Source organism: Dromaius novaehollandiae, chromosome 4 (genome assembly GCF_036370855.1).
Source record: "Dromaius novaehollandiae isolate bDroNov1 chromosome 4, bDroNov1.hap1, whole genome shotgun sequence".
Classification (NCBI taxonomy): domain Eukaryota; kingdom Metazoa; phylum Chordata; class Aves; order Casuariiformes; family Dromaiidae; genus Dromaius; species Dromaius novaehollandiae.
The window spans coordinates 43,860,050-43,869,982 of NC_088101.1; positions in this window are offsets into that span (position 1 = coordinate 43,860,050).

Consider the following 9,933-nt stretch of genomic DNA (forward strand, 5'->3'; position numbering starts at 1 on the left):
GCAGTTGAGTCTCCTTAGCTTATATTTTAATAAAATACATCCAGCTTCTGACTTTAAAATTCCAGTCCATACTGTAGCAAGAACAATTCATGCCCATTCTCCACTGACACACAGACAGAAATTCATGATTTTATTATGTGTAGATCTGATTAGCACAATTCTTCCAGTTTTGTAATATCCGATGCTCTCCAGTTTTCTATTAAACAGCAGCAAGGCTCTGTGCAAAAGTTGAATCTAGAAATCTTATTAGTCCTGTTCTGGGGTCACTTTGTATCTTTGCATGTCTGCACACCACTCAACATTTGGTGTCTCACATACTACATAGCATCATGCATGGTCTGACACCAACATACTCACTCAAGGTGTTTGGTCTGTTTAAATCTTTAGATTTTTGCGTGTCAACCAAACATTTCTCCTTTTATGAGTAGGCATTAACTTGTATTCCTAATATAATCTGATATAGCCTTCCAAATCTCCCAGGAAGGACCATTCTAGTGAATTTAAGTTCAGGGCAGAGGTTTTAAATTTTATTTAGCGTATGACTGAGGCTATTCTTATTTTGTTTCCTGCAAAGCACTCTAAAGCAAGAAGACAAATACCTTGATATATAGGAATCCAACTCTTAGAATATAAGTTCATATTTCAACTTTTATGTTAAGGTGAACAGCATATAACTTCCAGACTTCCTGATACTCTAGCTGAAGATTTAGATACCTAATTTTAAGCATCAAGGCTCAAAGAAAAATCAGCACTGTTCTACTTGAGCACTTCCAGCAGTGTTTATTTTGATTAGTTAAATGTAAAATAATTTGAAAACTCTCAATATGAATGTTCTGTTGTATTTTGGCACACCCTACCATACGCAACTTTTTATTGTTACTCTATATAGCTCAAAATTTCATGCTGGCATTAGCAGCTGTGCTTTTTATTTTCAAAACTAAGTTTTCTGTTATCTTTTGAACATTTTCTCATCAAACATGAAAACGGGAAAAATGATTTGCTGTGCTGTAGCATAACTGTCACATGCAGTGCTCTACAGAGTAAATGTAGATGTGTAACCTGTGTTATTGAAAAAATTAACCCATGGAGCAATCTCTAAAACATTAAGCATTCACTATATTTTGTTTTCTTCCTTTTCTTTTACATTTACATGACTCACAATGTGCGTAGCATGCATAAAAGTATTTTTTGTGGAGCTGTAGGAAGCCATTAAGCAATTTAATAAGAAGTTTTAGAAGAAAAAGTGTTCTCCTGAGAGGTGTGGGTACTTCAGATGCAATCCTTCATCACAACTAAGGTGAAAGACTATGGTTTTTTCCTTCTTATAACTTGACATGTACTTAAAATGAAACAACTAATCACATTCTTTCTTTATAGAACTTTATTCTTTCTTCTACCTTTGTGTGCTGTGGATAACAGAAGAATTAAGGAAGTTTTCATTCAATCTATATCCCAGCTATGTTAAAAAAACAGCTCTATAAAAAAAGCCACTTGAATTTGATGGTCTCTTGGTAATAACCATTAAATAATTAAAGTCTTAAAGTTGCAAACAGTGAAAGCAATACATTTTCAGAATACTAAAAAGCAAGTGTTGGTATCAGTGACTTAACACAAATACGGTTAAGCATGTCTAGCAATTATAAAAGAAGGACCAAAGGTATGAATACCTATATTATTGTTTGACACAAATATTTCAGAAGAAAAAAAACTGTTCCTTGGTGCACTGATTCCTACAGCCTGCCACAGAAACCAAAAGAGTGACACGCTATCACTACATGGTGCGTGCAGCTTTAACTGTTCAGAGTTGCACACTCTTTTGTTTTGCTTGCTTGGCTTTTGTTTGCTGATTAAGCTAGCTGAGATACAGTGTAGTATGGTCTAAGTTCTGTTTTTACTTTATTAGTGCATTACCCAGAGACCCTATTAAAAGAAAACAGTCTCTTTCTCTCCTCGCATTAGTCCCTGCGGTAGCAACACTGAAAAATCAAAGGCCTGAGGAAGGCAGGAGAAGACTAGCTCCAAGAAACAGAGCATTAGAGGAGTCAACACGACTAGTTAAATGAGTAAACTGAACTAGCATTACTATGCTTCCAGAGATGATATGCAATTTACTGAGCTTACCTTGTTCATGTAAGAAAACTTAAGTTTCTCCCCAGTGCAAAACTTGCCCATGGTATCTCAACTGTGGTGGAAACCCAGCTTTCACCCACAGGCAGCCCGAGTCACAGTCTTTGATTATCAATTCTTCTTTATGAAATATGAACTTTCGCTGGTGTCAAGTTGATTTAAGAGTGATACTTTTTGCATCTTCCCAGTTTCTAGTGCAGCTACCTGGGGAACTAATTTGAGAAAGAAACGGAACATTTTAATTCTGTATGAGAACACTTTCAATCTGCAGATTACATAACTTGCTCTAAATTTGCTAATGTTTCAATGACCTTAAGCAAATTAATATTAAATTAATACATGCAAATTTTCATCAGACAACATGAACAGTGCTATACAAGAGCAGGTTCTCAGTCTCCCAGCTTCAGCAACACCATCCATTTTCTTGATCCTGCTCGGAGTATTTGATATCTCATAGTAGGAAATCATTAAATCAGCAAGATTGTGGAGAACACCTTTTTTCAGTTCTATACTTGGGAGAGTCTGGACATGCACCTTGACACTTTAGAATCTTTCCTGAAGGTTTTGTTTGTTTTTTATTATTTTCTTCATTCACCTAAATGCTTAATCATGTTTTAATCTGATAGACACCTAGATTATAGTATTGCAGACAATTTAACTGTACAGTTGAAAGCATTGTACAAATTCCATTTATTTTTATCAGGTTTAACTCGTTACCTTTCAGTTGCATCAATCATTTCCTATTTTATGACAGTGCTTACCAGGAGCTGTTTTGGGTCCCTCTGTCAGTCTCCCCTCTTATTAAACTCTTTTTTAGCAAAAAAAAAATGTGTCTCTTATTTTTATCCTGTCTTTTAACTACCTTCAATTAAATCCCATGCAAGAGAGTATAATGGCCAGACTATTCAGTGGTTCCCATCCATGCAGCAAGAGCTTTGGTAGCATCAGTGATGATTTTTACTTAAAATCCTTTCATACAGGCAACATCTTTGTGCGGTCTCTCTGGGAGAGAGTATAAAATCATAATTCCATCAAATTCTGGGGAAAAAAAATACCATAAATTCAGAAGGACAGGATTTCACCCCTTCTAGGATTTGCTTTCCCTTCTTCTGAAATAAAGGCATTGGAAGTGAAAAGATATATTTTTTAATGGGAAATTATATCTTTTTCATTTTCTGATCCTGCCCTGCTTCTGTAAAAAGTCAGATAAATTCCCATTCTATGTATTTGTATCAAATGGCTTACCTTGGTAGTCTTCTGTCAATCTTTTTACTCTCCTGAAACAAATACTTTATTTGCCCTGAATGCCTTATATGCTGAGTGAGATTGTTATCTCATATCTATTTAATACTGTTGAATACAAAACTACGCTGCTGCTACTGAATTCTCAGACTTTTCAACGCTTTGTTAGTCATCAAACTAAAATGCACCACTTCACAGCATCATATTTTCACTTCTCATCATGACTTTTAGATCTCTAAGGACCTACATTTGTTTTTCTTTTCTTTACCTCCTACGGTATTATTTGTGCTCATAAATGATCTCTACTATGATAGGAACTGTGATTAGGTAAGCTTTTTTCAGCCTTCAGGCAGTTTTGAATAAAGATGAGCACTGTGCTATTTGGATACCTGAAACTGAATATTGCTTTTTTCGCTTGGGCTTATACATTCCCTAGGATCTGCATCCAAGGAAAGAAAAGTCATAAGGCATTGGTTTACTGCTATCAACCCCCCTTCTCCCAACACACTCCAAATTCAAAAAAATGTCAAGATATAGACAGTCTCAAGAATTAAGTAATTTTGAGCTATATCTCTCACTCTGTGGGGGGGGGGGGGGGGCATGTGTGCGAATATATACATATATATGTGTATATATATATATTTGTGCATATATATATGGAAGGTTAGAATGCTCCGTATAGAAGAAAACAAACAAAAAATGTGCTTGGGCAACTCCTATTTGATACAGAAGGCTTCTTTTTTCTGAGGAGCATTTGTTATCACAGTTAACCTAATAATGCTTAAAAGCCCTAACAAAAAATGTTAGTTTAACTGACAAATATCACTACTAATCACACAGTACTATTAGAACATTAAGCTTGAAATACAGTACAGTCTAACTGGGGTTTTAACCTGATGATGCCCATATGGTCTGTAATGTCCTCCGCTGGATTGGAGGATGCAGCTTTGGGACATGAGGCCAGGGGGAGACTCCCCTCACCAGACTGTGCTCCTTTCCCTCCTCACCCCCAACCTCTCACAAGCAGCAGCTTCTTCCCACAATCTCCTCTCCCCAAAAGAGCTGCTGCTCCTAAGAGGATCTTCATAATATGTCAAAGATGGTGACCGCATTAAGAAAAGGCCTGTAAGATTATTTACCATCTTATGACATCTGCCAACAGAACATTCATAAAAAAGTTAACTACCTCAGCACTATGTTTGCTGCTATGCTCCTGTATGCAGCAGCATATGTTTGCTGCTAATCTCTCCAAATACCTAATGTGCACCCGAGGTCCCTGATGTCAACTCTAGATATGTAAACATCTACTGGTTTCAAATTTTTTACTTTTAAAATTTTGTTTGTTGTTTCACCTCCTTTTATTAAAGCCTCTTGAGCTATGCGCTGTCACTGAAGTGAGCACAAAGATAGTAAAAAATTAATTATGGGATTCAAAAATATCATCTTACAAAAAGAAAAATAGAAAACTGTAAGCCATGTTTAAACTGGGGAAACAAAAACATAAGTTTAGCTCTTACCTAAAAAGAAATCAATCAGTATATAGGCAATTATATGCCACAAAGAGAAAAAAATGGTAGCATAGTTTCTAAAATGGAAAAGGACACAAGAAAGAAACTAAACAAAAGAGTACAGTTACAGTAATAAATGCATATAAATGTTTATTAAATATAAGAATAAACTGGCTTTATTCAACAAACAAAACAACTGGAAGTGCATCATTATACACAGTAGCTACTTTCTGAAGCTGACACATTGAAACTGATGGAGATTTAAAAAAAATGACTGCTGTAAGGGGGGGGGGGAGAGAGAGAGAGAGAGAGAGAGAGAGAGAGAGAGAGAGAGAGAGAGAGAGACTATAAATGTAGGGGTGTCCTTGTCCATGCTTCTGTCCATGATCCACACTCGCATTTTCTGTCTAGTCTTCAGACTAGATTATAAACACTTTGCTAGTAAAGTTTGTTCTAGCAACCCATAAATTGGGAGACACTACACTCATATTTGACAATATCAGACTAGAAAAATAACATTTGTTTAGTTTCATAACCTCTTCTTATTGCTCCTCATTGATTGTCACTGCTTATGGTATTTTTTGTACTGAAAAGCCTATGACTAGATCAAGTCCAAGCTAGTTAAATGAGTTAGCTGAATTTACTCATGTATGTCTAGGTCAGCAATATCTGTACTGATGTTGCTTTCAGCTCCAAGACTGCAGCGTGTACATACATAACGCGTGCATCTAATAACTTACAATACTAGCTTTAGTAGCACTGTTGGCATCACAGCTGAATGTCTTCTCTATGACAGAAAAGTACCCACAGCCTTTGGCCTGCTAGATCATACATGCAAACATACATCTGCAATGCTGTAACCATGGCTTCACTGTCACACAGCCATTTTAAGGTGTTTAGTTTTGTTTTACAATACCTGGGAGCAAGGCAACACTATTCCTTTAAAAGCAAAACACCACAGTGAAAGGAGAGGACAACTGGGTAGCACAGCCAACTATATCTATTGGTTTTATCATAGATCTTACAACACTTAAATTTTTTATGGGTACTTGAGCTTTTGGAGTCCTACAAATATTGTAGCATTCAATTAAAACAAATCAACCAACCCAAAACTTCTCCAGACTTCTCAGTTGCTGGCTGATTCTCCTGACAGCTACACAGATAAGCTTTTGCTTTGGCAGTGGTGCACCTAACCACCCACATCTCTGGCTGCAGTTCCATTACCAGCCAACCACCTTTAATAAATTCCTGAGCACTTTGCCTTCTGTATGTCTTATTCCCTGTCATCTTATTTTTCTCCATAACTCCATACACAATAATAATGAATGGTGACAGTACAGGCTAGACAAGAGAGTTGGCTATCATGGAAATACAGCGACCTAACAAAAAACAAGGCTTAAGTCTCTGAGAATATATTTTATATTACCCCATGCTCATTGCGAGATATGTCAAGAAAATAAATTTAATTTGAATCAATGCCTAAAGACTTTTAACCTGTTCCTATTAAAATTATCCAGTGTTTTTTCTTTGCATTCAGGGATAACAAGGTTTAACTGAACAATGCACAAATAATGATATACAAGCCAACCAAGGATAAAATCTGTTTGTTGATCCTAAACTAGAAAGAAACAGAAATCTAAAATATACATGTGCTTTTCTTATTTTGAAAGAAAAATTCAACTTTTTGGCTTACCAGCGTTCTTCATTTGTATATTGCTACATGCATATAGATGAAAGGATCAGGGCACCTGAGCATGAAGAGTAGGCACAAGGACAGAACAGAAATGGAGAAAATAGAAACTAGAAGAGTTACCAGTGTTTCCTATTTCACTCCAGGGCCTTGTCCCTTGACTGCCCAGCTGAATATATGTTTTTGTAATATACTACTTTTGAACTTTCTTTTGTAATATACTTCTGGAGAAAACCAACTCGTTTCTTCCAAGAGCTCTGACAGAACTGATAAGACAGTTTTTTTATGGCCAATGCCTAGTTAGATTCCTATCATCCAGGAGAGTCTCCAGTCTCATCTCAGCAACCTTTCCCCTTTAAGCACTCTCACATACGCATGCCATCCTATATCCTAAGAACATATTATTTAAAAAATGGAACAACCAAAAACAAACCTGCACTCAGTGAGAGGACTGAAGACATTAAAAAAATGAGAAAAATAGCTATTAAATGGAAAATATATCATGACAAATACGAGTCAGATGTCAATGCTGCACCAAGTAGTTCAGATGCATTCCTTTCTTTGTCTTTATTCTAAATGAATGATGTACATACACTTTCACCTGAGTCACTATGACAAAAGGAAGCTGATTCTTATGAATGTACAGTATGACTCTGTCTTATAATAGGAAAAGTACTTTAATCATATGCTTTAATCATATGCTTACATAAAGAGATGGCAATGAAGAGTAGACCCTTTGCTGTAGATAACTTCTACACATAAACTTGCATTTCCTGTTTCTGAACACAGATGCCCTGAATTGTAAATACATGTGTATGTGTACTTTATTCTGCATAATGGCAAATGTGTGTTATTCTGCACTTTAATTAAGTATGAAAGCTATGTGTTGCAAAGATATGTGCCCTAACCTTCCAGTTGAAACATTTCACAGTATGTCTTTCATAAAAAAAGAACAATTGTATTTAAAAGAAAAGCAAAAAATACTTCAAGAAAGATAGAAAATTACCTCAAGAAAATGATCAATGACAGCTATTCATAATAAAACCAAAAAATTTTGAAAAAGATCTCTGCAGGATTAGTATAGAAAACATCACTGGAAAGTTTTTTTTATTTTTTTTAATATGACCTCAGAGACATTTCTCTTGCAGGAAAATTTATTTCAAAATAAATTGTATTAATTTTCACTCTGTAAATCTGTTATTCCTTAGCTCACTACCTCCTCGTCGGTGCACATGCTCAATGGTTTCTAATCAAAAGTAGCAAACCACATCAATTTTGTTCTGCTTCTGAAAGTGATGGATGACTTCGTTCAGTCTAGAGAACATGAAGATCTACACTTTTTCCTTAAAGGAAACTCAGATGCAAGGCCACGTTACTTTTATTTTTCATTTAGTATATACTCCTAGTCAGTGACAAATTTCCCATCTTTTCTTTCTCATACCAATTTGATTGCTCAGCAAGCTTATATATAGTTTGCTGAAGTACTCAGTTTCTAACTTTGGACCTCTTAAGTTTCCTTTATTATCATCTGGAAATTCAACAGCTCCCCTATCCTTGCTTTACTACATTGGGAAAACATATTTTACATAAAATCATAATTAATATAAAATAAGACTCAGTAAAGTCATACCGTAAAGTATAAGACTAGCTGTAAAATGCAAATTGAAAAGTTGCCACCAAAAGATGGAATATTTATGTTGTTCGATTAAGAGAAAAATAGCTGTGCAAAAAAATTCATGATTTCCCGTACCTTTCAATTGACTATGTATTTATAAAATATTTTCAAGTATCATGTTTGTCTATTTAGGATCTAATCAACCAAGCTTGAACAATCACTCTTTTTTTCTTTTTTAGGAAGTTTTTATGGGCATTTTCAAGCCAAATGAAACTGATTTTGCAAACAAAATTTCATGAGACAACACATCAAATGCGTAATTAAAATTTTAATGCCACACATATTGTTCATTCTTCATCTCCATTTTTTATGGCAAAAATTAAACCTGAAACACAGTCTTCCAAAATTAGATCTAGAAAAATAGGCTTACACATAATTTATTACTCTACTGAAATAGTACTTTTTTTTTATTAGACTTAAATTGAATTTACATGTATGGCAAATAATTGTTAGAATCAGTCTTTATCTTTTCTTTTCTTTTTTTTTTTTTTCAGTCAAAACCTTGTTTGCTGTCTTGCAAATATCTATGTTAGCAGAAATGTAAGCACTCTGAATAGAGCCAACCGTGTGCCCACCACATTTATTTGGGGTTACGGGAGGCATTTCACAATTCTGTAACTGTCAGATGATATTTGAATGAACTTTTTAAAACCATTTTAAGAAACATTTGTAGTAGTTGCAAAAGCCCCTGTCTGTTTCCTTTGTTTGCTCTCAGTTTATATGTTCCTTGAGGTTTAAAGCAGATGATTGGGTCAAACTGATCTTTTCTAAAGGGAGTCTCTAGTTTGGGGAGTTACAGTCCAAGGTGGGATCAGCAGCAGCGGGGAGATGCAGCAGTAAGGAGCTGGCAGTTCGGAAGAAAGTGGCAAACTATAACTCCTGTGTGGAAGTTAAGCTTGGTTTTAAACCCCCATACAAGGAAGCACAGGCAGTAGCACACGCAGTCTCACATGGAAGACTGCATAAAATTCAGATCGCTCCTTTTCAGGAGAGGTAAATTCAGACTACAACTGAAGCAAATAAACAAACAAATAAATAAATGCTAGGTTGGGGAATAGAGGCTACAGGGTTAAAGGAGAGGATCTTGACTTGTTTAACTTTGCCAAAAAACAGACTGACAGAGAAGGCAACTCATATTTATAAAAACGCTTCATGTGAGAAACAAAGCAAACAAAATTCTCTTCCTATGTTAAAAAACATAAATACTGCCATAGACGAAAAAGTATACCTCGGCATAGATGAAAAAGTATACCTCGGCAATAAATTCAGGCCAACAAAAAAATCCAAGCCAGCAATCCCAGGAGTAACATTCTGAAACAGTTTTCTAGAAGAAATACTCAGGCAGAGAAGGCCTCCCAACCCTACCTGTTTTTAAAATGTTGATTGGTCGGTGACCCTATGAAAGGGATAATTAAATGGCTTTCACTAGCCTATAAGGGGACTGGCTTCTTTTATTCTCATTCTCATATTTCTTAATCTGTGCCAGTTTTCAGGTCAGTTCAATAAAGCCAAATAAGATTCACATTTAAGACTCTTGTAACTTATTTAAAAACAAGGAAATGTATTGTTTGATGCCACATTTGTTTCATGGGATGAAAATCTTAACTTAATAAATGGGTCAGCCGTAGAGAAATGGCTTGAAAAACACTTGTAACAAGCAGCAATGTATCATACTGTATAGCAAGGAGGAA